Below are 14,392 nucleotides of genomic sequence, written 5' to 3' on the forward strand. Positions count from 1 at the left end.
TGGCAGAAAAGAATTTTGCATAGAAACTCTCCTTGAACTGTTCCCAAGTGATCTGACCCACGTTACCCCCTAGCATCCTCTTGGTTGTCTCCCACCAAGCAGTACCTCTGCCTGTCAACATGAAAATGGCGCACTGAACTTTCTGATCCTCAGGGCACTTCATATACTTAAATATGGTCTCCAAAGAAGATAATCACATCTGAGCCTTGATGGGGTCCTCCAAAGACCCATATACTTAAAGTGTTTGGCCTCTACCACCAACTGATCTGACACGACCTGGGGTACAACTAAAGCCAGAGCAGGAGCTGGCGGGGCAGGCTGCTGCTGCTCCCGCATCTGCATAATCAAATCCCTGAACCTCTGCTCCATAGTAGCGAGGTCCACATGAGTAACTGGTGCAGCAGGGTCGATAGCTTGAGCTACAGACTGTACTTCAAGTTGGACACGTCCTACTCCTCTCCCTCGGCCTCCTCGACCACTCCTACACGCACCTCTCCTTGGCGGCATTTTCCTAACAACCACCAATGATTCCTTTAGTCTCATACGATAATTAACTTCGCAGTTTAACTTAGGTAAGGTAATGCATATAGAGTTATACATATAATTTCATGAAAGTGTACCTGACGAGTGGCAAAGGATCGTTTTAACCATAGGGACACAAAAACACAGACTCACATCATAAGTCAGTCTACAGAACCTACAACTTAGGCTCTGATACCAACTGTAACGACCCAACTTTCCGGATTAAGCTGAGGTCACTACATACTGCTAAGACACGATAGTAAAACACACAAACTCATAAAAGACCTATTACGATTCATTAAAAACATTCAAAATATCACAAAAACAGTTTCGGGCTCGATTTTAGATCTCTTTCTCAAAAGTTCCAAAATATAGTTCACAAAGTCATCAAAATAAAATGGTAAAACCAATGTTCTAACCATGACTCCATCTGACAAATGAAAAATAAAAAGTAACAAAATACATCAGCGGAAGCATAAAGAAAATCAGACGCGTCCATATGGCCTTCAAGCATCCTTCTTGCCCCTCGCTGGTTTGCCCCTCGCCATACCCTTACCTGAAAAGTTAAAGAGAAAAAGGGTGAGTATAAAATATACCCATTAAGGGACCCACTACTGGGCCCGTTAGAGTAATAACAGTTAGCTTCCTATTAAGGGGTACCCTACATAAACAGTCTAGTGGTTCCGTGGAATGCATCCATCAATCAGTCTAGTGATCCCTGTCGAATGCACATATCAGTCTAGTGATCCCGAAGGATGCGCATATCAGTCTCGTGATCCGGAAGGATGCACATATCAGTCTCGTGATCCCGAAGGATACCGTGCCTATAAGGTACGCTACCCCATAGATAAAGCTAACTGTTACCCCTCAGTCCATACTAAACTGTCTACAAGAGTCACATCACAATAACATTCAAGTTAACGTTTCAGTTTATAAGCTTAACCAGTCCGACAGTTTAGGTTTAATCAACAGTTTCCTCGGTCGCTATATGTATATCCAATTCACACTTCATTGTGACATTCCCTAAATTCAATCTAATAGTCAAATCATCACTTTATAAATCCCCCTGTTGGTACTTTGTCTAAATTCAAACCCTAGCACATCTACATGTAATCTATTTTATGCATAACATCCATATTAGGCATAACAGTCGTATTCAGTTTACAGCACCGCTCAACCGCGTATACACAATCTACCCGAGAGATTTCCAAGCCCTTGGTACCTCCACGACATAATTCATAACTAGTATCCTCATAACAAACTTCAACTTTATATAACATTAAGATTTCATAGTCCATCGACATACTATTCCAGTTCACAACATAGGCCAACAACATGACTACAATACATAGAACATCTGTGCATCGGTGCCTATCTGCAGAAACAACTCATTAACGTATATAAGCACATAGAATACAAGTAATGATCCCATTACCTTTAATCAGTCAAGAGCATATAAGTGATATGTACTAGTCAAACATGCGTCGATCAATTCAATACAGTTACTATCGTATAATTCCCATGTGGGTTACTACGTTTCCAGTCTCGGTCCGAGGTCCAGTAGTATGAAATCTCTTACCTGAAATGTAGCTAAATTCCTTGTTCAATTCGACGTTCAAACGAATCCACCTAAACACAAACATAAGGGTTTAACAATGACATCACCAAAAATCCACATTACAAAACGTTCCAAAGCAACTTCTACCGGCTTACCCAAATAGAGGAGAGTTGGTTCCAACTACACTTTCCGTAACACTCCTGAACTCGAGCGTCACCTCGCTAACACCTTCAGGGGATCAACAGTTAACCCAACCAATCAGCCTAACATTTTAATCCGACATTTAAACCCACATTGACTAATGAAAACATGAGAAATTTCTCACATTGACCTTACCAAAACTCATCAGGACTCAGCACGGATAGAACGGCTTACGCGGCTCGGGGAACCGAGAGATTGGCTTGGAAAAACTGCTCGACTCAGCTCGGCTCTTGGCTCGCGGCTCAGCTCGGCTTGGCTCGGCTCACTGCTCGACTTGTGGCTCGGCTCAGCTTGACTTAGCTCGGTTCACAGCTCGACTTGTAACTCGACTCAGTCCTTGGCTCAGGTCGCGGCTCGTGGCTCGGCTCGACTTAGCTCGCGGCTCACGGCTCAACTCAGCTTGGCTCGGCTCAGCTTGGTTCAGCTTGCAGCTTGGCTTGCTCGTTTGTAGCCGACGCACACGCGAATGGCTAGTTTTCTCTGCTTCACTTGACGACGGTCGAAAGAGGGACGTATGGCGGCGAAAGTGAGCGGTTCAAATCGGTTCTTCTGGGCTGCATTGGATGGCGTACGGAGGAGAAGGAAGTTGGCAAAGGTGACGATTGGATCGAAAAAGAACGCGCGATTGAAGGTAGAGACGGTCGATAGTCGACTGGTTGCGTGAGACAGAGAGTAGGATCGGAAATGGGGCGGCTGCGAACGACTGTACGTTGGCGTTGCGAGGCGGACGATGACGAAGATGGAGAGACTACCACAGAGACGGAGACGAAGGTGGCTATGTGTCGAAATGAAGAGAAATGGAGGTCGGAGGAGCGTGGCATGGTCGGCTATCGGGTGAAGAAAATGAAGAAGAAGAAGGAGGAGGAGAAATCGGGGGGGGGGAGGTGGGGGGCGCACGGGACTAGAGTTTCTCTTTTTTAATAATAACAATATAATTAATAATAATAATAATATAATTTATATTATATTGTTATTATATTATTTTATATCATATTGTATTATAAAAAATTCAAACCTTTCAATTTCTTTCTCTTTTCTCTTCTAAACCAAACAAAAATTAACAAAAAAAAAAATTTAATTCCCGAAAATTAACATAAAATGTTAAAACTTACCTCAAAATTTGGGGCGTTACAAAAATATTGTAGACCTATTATTTCTGTCGATGGGACATTTTTGAAGTGTAAGTTTGGTGGCATTCTATTAACAGCCTCATCACAAGATGGTAACAATCAGATCTTCCCTCTTGCTTTTGCCATTGTAGATTCTGAAAATAATGTATCATAGACATTGTTTTTTGAGAAGATACTGATGAATTTGAGAGCGAGCTAATTTAGTTATTGTTTCTGATAGGCATCTTAGCATCCATAAAGGAGTTTTAAGAGTGTTTCTTGATGTTGAGTATTATGTGTGCATAAAACATCTTTTAAATAACTTGAAACTCCATTTTAAGGATCCACTACTTGATAAATATTTCTTTAGCCGTGCTTATGCCTACACCATTGATGAATTTGAGTACCACATGAGATGCATGGAGTTTGTTTGTCCAAATATCAGAGATTATATTAGTAGTGTTGGTTTTAAGAAGTGGTCTCAAGCATATTCACGTAAACGAAGGTATAAAATGATGACATCAAATTATGCAAACAGTGCAAATTTAGTGTTTAAAGATCTTAGATAACTACTCATGGCTACGATGTTTAATTCAATTAGGGATGAATTGCAAAAGTGATTTTATGAACGAGTGAATCTGCATTTACAATGAAGAGTCGTTTGACTTCTTGGGCTGATAACGTTCTGCATTTAGAACATGAAAAGTCAAGAAGATTATTTGTAAGATTTTTTTTATCTCGAACATTTAGAGATAAAAATGTTATCTTTGTCTATCTGATAGATAAAGATAGCAATTTATCTTTTCCTATCTCAAATAGGCATAGATAGATTGCTATCTATATATACTGATCTATACGGAGATTAAAATCTACTTTTTATTATTTTATTAATTGTCATTATTTGTCTTATGTATTAGGTTGATCCAATTAGTACGATTGAATACCAAGTAACGGATGGAAATCAACAGTTTATTGTGAAGTTAAATGTAGGATGTTGTAGTTGTCGAGTATGAGATGTTTTCAGACAGCTTCAATGATTGCTTTCTAATTGCGTCATCCATCCTACAGACTATAGAACTTAATGTAAACCCGATATTTTCTTGGTTTAATTTCTTTAAATGTGGATAAAAAAGAAAAGAAAAGAAAATGGAAATTAAGTGTGTATATATATAGGCGCAAAGAATTTGAGAAAAATATCTTTTATGGTAAAATCCCTCTCTGATACATTTTATCAAAATTTTGGTTGGCTGGTAAAGGGATCAAATGGTATATTTTGTTGGTAGATTGGAGGATTAGAAACATGACTATTGCTTTCCAATTGGCTGTTTTTGCATTAATTGTTACTTCATCAATCTTACTAATTAGTGTGCCCGTTGTATTTGCTTTTCTTGAAGGTTGGTCGGGTAACAAAAATGTTGTATTTTCCGGTACATCATTATGGATTGGATTAGTCTTTCTGGTTGGTATCCTTAATTCTCTTATCTCTTGAACCTCTTCGTTCTCGATACAAAAATGAAACGACCCTCCCTCTAAATTTTTTTCTTTCTTTGCATTTTTCATTTTTAGATATATATATATATATATATATATATATATATATATATTTAATGGTTTTATTAAGTAAAATAAAGAAAAAAAAAGGATAAAAGGAAAAAAAAAAAAAGAAGAAAATTTATTTTTTTCTTTTCTTCTTCTCTTCCCTTCACCGTCAAACTTTTTGAAGAAAAAGTTCTCATCCATCTTCCATTTTTCCTTCTTCAATTTACAGAGAACATTTAAGAGAGAGTTTGGAAGGAAGAAGAAGAGGAATTTTACTAGAATTTTGAGGTTGAAAAAGAGAAGGAGAAATCAAGCAAAGTGTATTCATGGCTGAATCTTGGTTCATACTGCACATCACTGGTTTTTAATTTGGTTTGAACTCTTCAAAAGGAATTAAGAGGTGAGGTTTACATTTACTGAAAGTTAACTCATTTTCAAACAAATTTTATGAAGAAAGTTGGAGCAAATTCGGATATTCATTGGGTGCTTTTTGATGAAAAAAAGAGGGCAGTTGGTTTTCACGCGAAATCAGGAGGTCTCTATTGTTTCTTGTATTTCAGAGTGTATCGGTGGAGTTACTACAACTTTCATGAAGAAATCGTGAACCAAAAATGACTAAAATAAGTTAAATTGTAGGGACAAGTTAAAGAGGTCGTGTGCGCGCGATTCTTGAAGTTGTTCTATTTCGAGGGTTATCTGAGTTTATTCACAGGGAATCAGATTTACATGTCTTCAGGTAAGTTTTAGAGGACCTCATAATGAAGAGTTTGATATAAAGAACACTCATTTTGGTTAAGTATTGAGGAAGTTATAGTCATTTGAAATTTATGTTAGAAATCTGGAAATTTCATAGAGTTGTTGAAATAGGATTTTATTTCTTAAGTTTTTTTTTTCGTGAGCGTCATCTTTAGTGCGACATGTTATGTATATCTTTAGAAAACCACAATGTTTAGAGTTCTAATACTCGGTTGGGTTGTTGGCAGGCTGAGAAGAATTAAACTGAGCTTATAGATCATCGATCTAGCCCAAGATGGTGAGTGACAAAACAAATTTTGAAATATTTTCCATAACTGTTATTTATGATTGAATGCGATAAATGTTTAGGTATTTGAATTTCATGACTATTTTCAAGTATACATTTGGAGACTAGATTTCTTAATGAAATTTATGCTAGCACGTGGATATTAAATGTGTGGAAAGTATTTAAACCACAATGTTTTAAGCAAAGCATGAATTAGTAAGAAGTTTTGTTTTAAGAACTACAGTTTTCCACGAAAGAGCTGAGTAAAGTTCGAGCTTTGTGTAAGATTTATAAGCAGGCATGTTTTAATATTTTTAGATGATTTATCAAATTTTCATTAACTACATAACTGAGATCTTGAGCTTGAGGCTAGAGATTACCGTGTTCACACTGGTTAGGTTCTGTCGTTGACGTTGAGTGTACTCCGTAACAACGATGTTGTCGTGAGTGCTGGGCGGGTCCTACTACATCGTAGAGCTTGTAAACGTTGTTGTACTAGGTGTACCCTACACAACCTAGATTTTTCATGTTAGTTAAAATGCTTCAATATACTTGATATGCCTTGCTAGATTTCAATGACGAACATGCTGAGTATTTGAGGAAGCTATTCTTATTGCTACACGTTTACATTTACGACTTATATAACAGATTTATATGTGTAAAGTTTTCACGTGCTCTTATCTTTAAATTTATAGTTTTAAACTGAGTCACTCACTAAGCTTTATAGCTCACCCTTTCCAAAATGTTTTACCCATTTCCCAGGTAGAGATCGAGTTCCCGGTGCTTGATAGACTGCCTTAGTCTGCTGAAGCTCCGTTATTGATTCCCAATACGTGTTCGTGTTGGGCATAGAGTCTGTTGTATTATGATGTATTGTAACGCCCCAAATTTTGAGGTAAGTTTTAACATTTTATGTTAATTTTCGAAAATTTAAAATTTTCGATGTTAATTTTTGGTTGGTTTAGAAGAGAAAAGAAAAAGAAATTGAAGGGTTTGAATTTTTTATAATATAATATGATATAAAATAATATAATAACAATATATTATAAATTATATTATTATTATTATTATTATTATTATTATTAATTATATTATTATTGTTGTTGTTGTTGTTATTATTATTATTATTATTATTATTATTATATTTATTTTAAAAAAAGGAAACCCTAAGCTCGCGCGCCGCCCCCCTCTCCCCCTAGCTTTTTCAATCTTCTTATTCTTCTTCAATCTTCTTCTTCTTCATCAGTCCACCGGCCACCTTCCTCAAATCTTCTTCTCCTTCTCTTTCCTCCAGCCACACCTCGCATCCCAGCCTCCTTCCCCGCCTTCAACCGAGCATCACCGTCTGCAGTCGTGTCCCCTCTCCATCATTGACGTCGGGCAAAACGTAAGGGTAGCAGCCACCGTCCCTACGTCCCTGTTTTTCTCCTGCGCACGGCCAGCCCCCGACAGGTCCTCCAAATGGGTTATCCGACCGTGCGTCGGCTACAAATAATCTAGCTGAGCTGAGTCAAGCAAGCCGATCAAATCGAGTCGAGTCGAGCCATGGCGGAGCCGCGAGCTGAACCAAGTCGAGCCGCGGGCTAAACCACGCCGAGCCGCGAGCTGAACCAAGTCGAGTCGCGAGCCAAGCCGATCCGCGAGCTGAACCAAGCCGAGCCGCGAGCTAAACCAAGCCAAGCCGAGCCGAGCTGCCTCCCAAGCCAAGTCGATTTTCCAAGCCAATCTCTTAATCCACCGAGCCACTTAAGTCGTGTCCATTCGTGTCGAGTCCCGGTGAGTCTTGGTAAGGACAATGTGAGGAATTTCTAATGTTTTCAATAGTCAGTGCGAGTCTAAATGTCGGATTAATATGTTGAACTGATTGGTTGGGTTAACTGTTGATCCCCTGAAGGTGTTAGAGAGGTGACGCTCGAGTTCAGGAGTTTTACAGTAAGTGCAGTGGGAGCCAACTCTCCTATGCTTGGGTAAGTCGGTAGCTATTGCTTTGGAACGTTTTGTACTGTGGATTTTGGTGATGTCATTGTTAAACCCGTATGTTCGTGTTTAGGTGGATTCATTTGGACGCAGACTTGAACGAGAATTTAGCTACATTTCAGGTAAGGGATTTCTTACTACTGGACATCAGATCGAAATTGGGAACGTAGTAACCCACATGAGAACTATACGATAGAGACTGTATGTAACGCCCCGAAAATTCGAGGTAAAATTTTCTCGTTTTATGTAAATTTTTCGGAAATCTAAAATGTTGGTGTAAGTTGATATAATAATAATATAATATTAATTATATTATTATTATTAATATTTATTTTATTTATTATAATATTAATATTATAATAATTATTATTATTTAATATTATAGTAATATAATTATTTTAAAACAATAACATTATCATTATCTAATGTTAATTTATTTTATTATTTAATATTAATATTTTTATATATTATTATTATTACTTTATATTATTATTATTATTATTTTATAATTATTAAAAGTATGTATATATATATATATATATATATATATAATAATTTTTTTTTTTAAAAAACCCTAAAGGAGGCGCGCGCGAACACACCCCCCCCTTCGTTTTCGATTTCTCTCCGCCGCCTCATCTCTTCCTCTTCATTCTCTTCTCCTTCCGACCGTGTCCACCACCACCTCTCTTCCATCCTCTCCGCCTCCGTCCTCTGTCCCTATCTCCATCTCCGTCGGCGTTCTTAGCTTCGTCGGTCGTTCGCCGCAGCCACCATCCGCAAGTCGCGCCGCCTGCCGTCCACCTACAGCCGACGTTTCTCTCTCTCTCTCTCTTCGTTTCTGCCACCGCCGGCAGCCTCTCCGTTCTCATCTCGTGTTTCCGACGCCGACAGAACACAGAGGGGAGCGCCGTCGTCGCCGGAAGGGGGAAGGAATGCACGAGCTGTGACGTGAAGCCGACCCGAGAACCCATTTCCAAGCTGACCCGACCCGAGACCCATTTCCAGCCGAGCCGCGAGCCACAAGCAAATCCAGCCGAGCCGAGTAGCGATCCGAGCCAAGCCGCGAGCCGAGCCGCGAGCCGAGGCAAGCCGAAGACCAAGCCGAGTCAAGCCGCGAGCCGAGCCGCGAGCCGAGACAAGCCGAAGACCGAGCCGAGCCGAGTTGAGCCGAGCCGAGCCGAGGCCAAGCCGAGCCGAGCCGAGAGTGAGCCGAGCCGTGAGCCGAGGCCAAACCGAGCTGAGCCGAGAGTGAGCCGAGCCGAGCCGAGCCACCTAAGCCTTCCTCCCTCCACTTCGGGTCACGGTGAGTCTTCGGTAAGGATTGTTTTGATGAATTTCATAATGTTACCACATCCGATTCGAGTTTGAATGTTGGAATAAGATATGGCAATACTTTTCTCCCTTGAAGGTAGTAAGGAGTTGACGCTTAAGTTCTCGGATCCCGCGGCAGGCTTGTTTGGAGATAGCTTTCCTTTCCTTGGGTAAGTCAACGGGTGTCGTTTCGGACCTTTTAAAACGACTTCTACTAGAGTCATCAACTAAAACCTTTGTGTTTTCGTTTAGGTTGATCCGTTGAGCGTGGATTCGATCGAGGGGCATAACCGAGTATCAGGTAAGGGTTTTCCTACTACTGGACCTCGGATCGAGGCTGAAAACGTAGTAATCCACAGGGGATTACACGTTAGTGACTGTACTGAATAACTGTATGTGTGTTGACTGTTAAGCACTGTTATTATATTTTGTCTGATGTAAAGGTACTGTGACTGCTAATTGTAGATTGGGATTTTAGGTTGATGGACCTTAAAGTTACGGTTCAGTATGTAGTAATCATTGGTCTGGGTGTTGATCATGGAGTTTGGACGGGGAAGGACAGTGAGTCCGGTTTTGGTTGGTTAGTTGATTGGGTCTAGGGTTTTCCCTAATGGTGTGCGAACTGGTGATGCGTATAGCAACTGAGGGTGTAGTTATTTAAACCTTTACTATCTGACTGACAAGCCTATGGCGGAATTGTAATATGAATGTCGTTGGGGTGTGACTGTTGTAGACGGTTTAGTATGGACTGAGGGGTAACGGTTAGCTTCATCTATGGGGTAGTATGCCTTACTGATATGTGCATCCTTCGGGAGCACTAGACTGATGTGTGCATCCTTCGGGAGCACTAGACTGATGTGTGCATCCTTCGGGAGCACTAGACTGATATGTGCATCCTTCGGGAGCACTAGACTTATGTGTGCATCCTTCGGGAGCACTAGACTGATGTGTGCATCCTTCGGGAGCACTAGACTGATATGTGCGTTCTACGGAAGCCCTAGACTGTTATGTAGGGTACCCCCGAATAGGAAGTTAACTGTTGTCCCCTAACGGGCCCAGTAGTGGGTCCCTTACTGGGTATGTTTATACTCACCCTTTTCTCTTCTTTAACTTTTCAGGTAAGGGCACACCGAGGGGCAGACCGGCGAGAGGCAGGAAGGACGCGTGAAGGCCATATGGACGCGTCTGGTTTTCTTATCGCTTCCGCTATGTATTTTGTTAGGATTTTTGGTTTGTGATTTTGAACTGATGACTTGAGTTTTTATTTGAGACTTTTGTGATTGATTTAAAATTAGGGCCCGAAACTGTCTTTTTGTAATGGTTCTAATGCTTTTAATGAATCGTAACCGGTCCGTTTTAAATTTTATGTCGAATGGTCGAGTTTTGGTATTTGGTAGTGACCTCAGCTTAGTCCAGAAAGTTGGGTCGTTACAGTTGGTATCAGAGCCTAAGTTTTAGGTTCTGTAGACTGGCTTATAATGTGAGTCTGTGTTTTGTGTCCTTATGGCTGAAACGATCCTTGCCGCTCGTCAGGTACGCTCCCATGAAAGTATATGTATAACTCTACATGCATTACCTTACCTAAGTTAAACTGCAAATTCAATTACCATTTATGACTAAAGGGATCGTTGGTGGTTGTTAGGGGAATGCCGCCAAGGAGAGGTGCACGTAGGGGTGGCCGAGGAGGCCGAGGAAGGGGAGCAGGACACGTTCAGCCTGAGGTGCAGCCTGTAGCCCAAGCCCCTGACCCGGCTGCGCCAGTTACTCATGCGGACCTGGCCGCCATGGAGCAGAGGTTTAGAGATTTGATTATGCAGATGCGGGAGCAGCAGAAGCCTGCCTCGCCAACTCCGGCGCCAGCTCCAGCGCCAGCCCCAGCACCAGCTCCTGTTCCAGCTCCGGCTCCAGTACCAGTTGCGCCCCAGTTTGTGCCGGATCAGTTGTCAGCAGAGGCTAAGCACCTGAGGGATTTCAGGAAGTATAATCCCACGACGTTCGATGGGTCTTTGGAGGACCCCACCAGGGCTCAGATGTCGTTATCGTCCTTGGAGACCATATTCCGTTACATGAAATGCCCTGAGGATCAGAAAGTTCAGTGTGCTGTTTTTATGTTGACTGACAGAGGTACTGCATGGTGGGAGACTACAGAGAGAATGCTAGGTGGTGATGTGAGTCAGATCACGTGGCAGCAGTTTAAGGAGAGTTTCTATGCGAAATTCTTCTCTGCTAGTTTGAGAGACGCCAAGCGGCAGGAGTTCCTGAACTTAGAGCAGGGTGACATGACTGTGGAGCAGTATGATGCGGAGTTTGACATGTTATCCCGCTTCGCTCCCGAGATGATAGCGACCGAGGCGGCCAGAGCTGATAAGTTTGTTAGAGGCCTCCGAGTGGACATTCAGGGTTTGGTCCGAGCTTTCCGACCCGCTACTCATGCCGATGCACTGCGCCTGGCAGTGGACCTCAGTTTACAGGAGAGGGCTAACTCGTCTAAGGCCGCTGGTAGAGGTTCGACATCGGGACAGAAGAGGAAGGCTGAGCAGCAGCCTGTTCCAGTGCCACAGCGGAATTTCAGATCAGGTGGTGAGTTTCGCCGCTTCCAGCAGAAACCTTTTGAGGCAGGGGAGGCTGCCAGGGGGAAGCCGTTGTGTACCACTTGTGGGAAGCACCATCTGAGCCGTTGCTTATTCGGGACCAGGACTTGCTTTAAGTGTAGGCAAGAGGGTCATACAGCTGATAGATGCCCGTTGAGACTTACGGGAAACGCGCAGAATCAGGGAGCAGGTGCTCCACATCAGGGTAGGGTCTTTGCTACCAACAAGACTGAGGCTGAGAAGGCAGGCACGGTAGTGACAGGTACGCTTCCAGTGTTGGGGCATTACGCCTTAGTTTTGTTTGATTCGGGTTCGTCACATTCTTTTATCTCTTCCGCATTTGTGTTGCATGCCCGCTTAGAGGTAGAGCCCTTACACCATATTCTATCAGTATCTACTCCTTCCGGGGAGTGTATGTTGTCGAAGGAAAAGGTGAAAGCATGCCAGATTGAGATAGCAGGCCATGTGATTGAAGTAACGCTGATAGTCCTGGATATGCTTGACTTTGATGTAATCCTGGGTATGGATTGGTTGGCCGCTAACCACGCCAGCATAGATTGTTCACGTAAGGAGGTAACGTTTAACCCTCCCTCGATGGCCAGTTTTAAATTTAAGGGAGGAGGGTCAAAGTCGTTGCCTCAGGTAATCTCAGCCATCAGGGCCAGTAAACTGCTCAGTCAGGGTACTTGGGGTATCTTAGCGAGCGTGGTGGATACTAGAGAGGTCGATGTATCCCTGTCGTCAGAACCGGTGGTGAGGGACTATCCGGATGTCTTTCCTGAAGAACTTTCGGGGTTACCTCCGCGCAGAGAGGTTGAGTTTGCCATAGAGTTGGAGCCGGGCACGGTTCCTATATCCAGAGCCCCTTACAGAATGGCCCCCGCAGAACTGAAAGAACTGAAGGTACAGTTACAGGAATTGCTTGATAAGGGATTCATTCGACCGAGCGTGTCACCTTGGGGTGCGCCAGTTTTATTTGTTAAGAAGAAGGATGGATCGATGCGTCTATGCATTGACTATAGGGAGTTGAACAAGGTAACCGTAAAGAACAGATATCCCTTGCCCAGGATTGACGATCTATTTGACCAGTTACAGGGAGCCACAGTGTTCTCTAAGATTGATCTTCGGTCGGGATACCATCAGCTGAGGATTAAGGATGAGGATGTACCGAAGACAGCATTTCGTTCCAGGTATGGACACTATGAGTTTATTGTGATGTCTTTTGGTTTGATGAATGCTGCTCCGGCAGTGTTTATGGACTTGATGAACAGAGTGTTTAGGGAGTTCCTAGATACTTTTGTGATCGTGTTTATCGACGATATCTTGATATACTCCAAGACGGAGGCCGAACATGAGGAGCATTTACGTATGGTTTTGCAAACACTTCGGGATAATAAGTTGTATGCAAAGTTCTCGAAATGCGAGTTTTGGCTGAAGCAGGTGTCCTTTCTGGGCCACGTGGTTTCTAAGGCTGGGGTCTCTGTGGATCCAGCTAAGATAGAGGCAGTCACCGGTTGGACCCGACCTTCTACTGTCAGTGAGGTTCGTAGCTTTCTGGGTTTAGCAGGTTATTATCGACGGTTTGTGGAGAACTTTTCTCGTATAGCTACTCCTCTCACTCAGTTGACCAGGAAGGGAGCTCCTTTTGTTTGGAGCAAGGCATGTGAGGACAGTTTCCAGAACCTTAAACAGAAGCTAGTTACCGCACCGGTTCTTACTGTACCTGATGGTTCTGGCAGTCTTGTGATTTATAGTGATGCTTCCAAGAAGGGTTTGGGTTGTGTTTTGATGCAGCAGGGTAAGGTGGTCGCTTATGCGTCTCGTCAGTTGAAGAGTCATGAGCAGAACTACCGTACACATGATTTAGAGTTGGCAGCAGTGGTTTTTGCTTTGAAAATATGGAGGCATTATTTATATGGTGAAAAGATACATATATTCACGGATCATAAGAGCTTGAAATACTTCTTTACTCAGAAAGAATTGAATATGAGATAGCGAAGGTGGCTTGAGTTAGTGAAGGATTACGATTGTGAGATACTGTATCATCCAGGCAAGGCAAATGTGGTAGCTGATGCTCTTAGTAGAAAGGTATCACATTCGGCAGCACTTATTACCCGACAGGCCCCATTGCATTGGGATCTCGAGCGGGCTGAGATTGCAGTGTCAGTGGGGGCAGTCACTATGCAGTTAGCCCAGTTGACGTTACAGCCGACTTTGAGGCAAAGGATCATTGGTGCTCAGAGTAACGATCCTTATCTGGTTGAGAAACGTGGCCTAGCAGAGGCAGGGCAAGCGGTTGAGTTCTCATTATCCTCTGATGGTGGACTTTTGTTCGAGAGACGCCTCTGTGTGCCGTCGGATAGTGCGGTTAAGACATAATTATTATCTGAGGCTCACAGTTCCCCATTTTCCATGCACCCAGGTAGTACGAAGATGTATCAGGACCTGAAGCGGTTTTATTGGTGGCGTAACATGAAGAGGGAAGTAGCAGAATTTGTTAGTAGATGTTTGGTGTGTCAGCAGGTTAAGGCACCAAGGCAGAAACCAGCGGGTTTATTACAAC

This window comes from Cucumis melo, chromosome 10, assembly GCF_025177605.1.
Source record: "Cucumis melo cultivar AY chromosome 10, USDA_Cmelo_AY_1.0, whole genome shotgun sequence".
NCBI lineage: Eukaryota > Viridiplantae > Streptophyta > Magnoliopsida > Cucurbitales > Cucurbitaceae > Cucumis > Cucumis melo.